The following is a 1,250-nucleotide window of genomic DNA, read 5'->3' on the forward strand; positions in this document are numbered from 1 at the left end:
TTCTCGTTGACGTCTGGGAATCTGAACAGATTCCTGCTGTGACTCTGAACAGATTCCCACTGATGTCTGGGAATCTGAACAGATTCCTGCTGTGACTCTGAACAGATTCTCGTTGATGTCTGTGACCAGTACTTGAGTTGAGGGGGGATGGCATCAGTCAAAACTATATTTTTTCCATATAAATAAAAATTATAAAATATCCCCCTAGTGCTGTTACTGAGCTGTCCTAACAATTGCCTGCAGAATTATGCAAAGCTGCAATGATACTGGCTCTTCTTGACAAGCTTGTTTCAAAAAGCCACAATATAGAAAGAACTCAGCAGTATGGGATGTGCGGAGAACAAGAACTTTGTGAAATCTAAGACTCATTTCAATTCAATTATTCATATATTTGAACACTTATTTTGGTCAATATTTAAAATCTTTCTTCAATAGCTTCTCTTCTCTGCTCCTCTCATCTCTTCACCAGTGCTGCCAACTCCCCAGCAAGAAAGGCAACTATTGGCTGTCCTAAAAGGCCCTAGATAATCCCTGTCGTCCAATCAATGGTAAATAGCTTCACTTCGACGGACCTGTTAGAATAGTTTGAACTCATTCATTGCCAGAATGTAGCCTAGCTTACTTTAAATTTAAATAAATACTCAATATGAATATTTGAAAGGTGAGTAAAATAATTGGATTTTATATAGGCTTATTTAATTCCCAGGCTAAATCAAATGTATTTGAATTTGTTAGCAGTTTTTTCAGATTTTGAAAATGATTTCAGATGTTCCTGCTGATGTCTGTGACTCTGACCAGATTCCTGCTGATATCTGTGACTCTGACCAGATTCCCACTGATGTCTGTAACTCTGACCAGATTCCCCCTGTCGTCTGTGACTCTGACCAGATTCCTTCTGATATCTGTGACTCTGACCAGATTCCTGCTGATATCTGTGACTCTGACCAGATTTCCACCGATGTCTGTAACTCTGACCAGATTCCCCCTGTCGTCTGTGACTCTGACCAGATTCCTTCTGATATCTGTGACTCTGACCAGATTCCCCCATATGGTCTGTGACTCTGACCAGATTCTCACTGATGTCTATGACTCTGACCAGATTGCCCCTCTGTCGAATTTGACTCTGACCAGATTTCCCCATCGTCTGTGACTCTGACCAGATTCCCACTGATGGTCTGTGACTCTGACCAGATTCTCACTGATGTCTATGACTCTGACCAGATTGCCCCTCTGTCGAATTTGACTCTGAC

Source organism: Cyprinodon variegatus, unplaced genomic scaffold (genome assembly GCF_000732505.1).
Source record: "Cyprinodon variegatus isolate N-32 unplaced genomic scaffold, C_variegatus-1.0 Scaffold1007, whole genome shotgun sequence".
Lineage (NCBI taxonomy): Eukaryota > Metazoa > Chordata > Actinopteri > Cyprinodontiformes > Cyprinodontidae > Cyprinodon > Cyprinodon variegatus.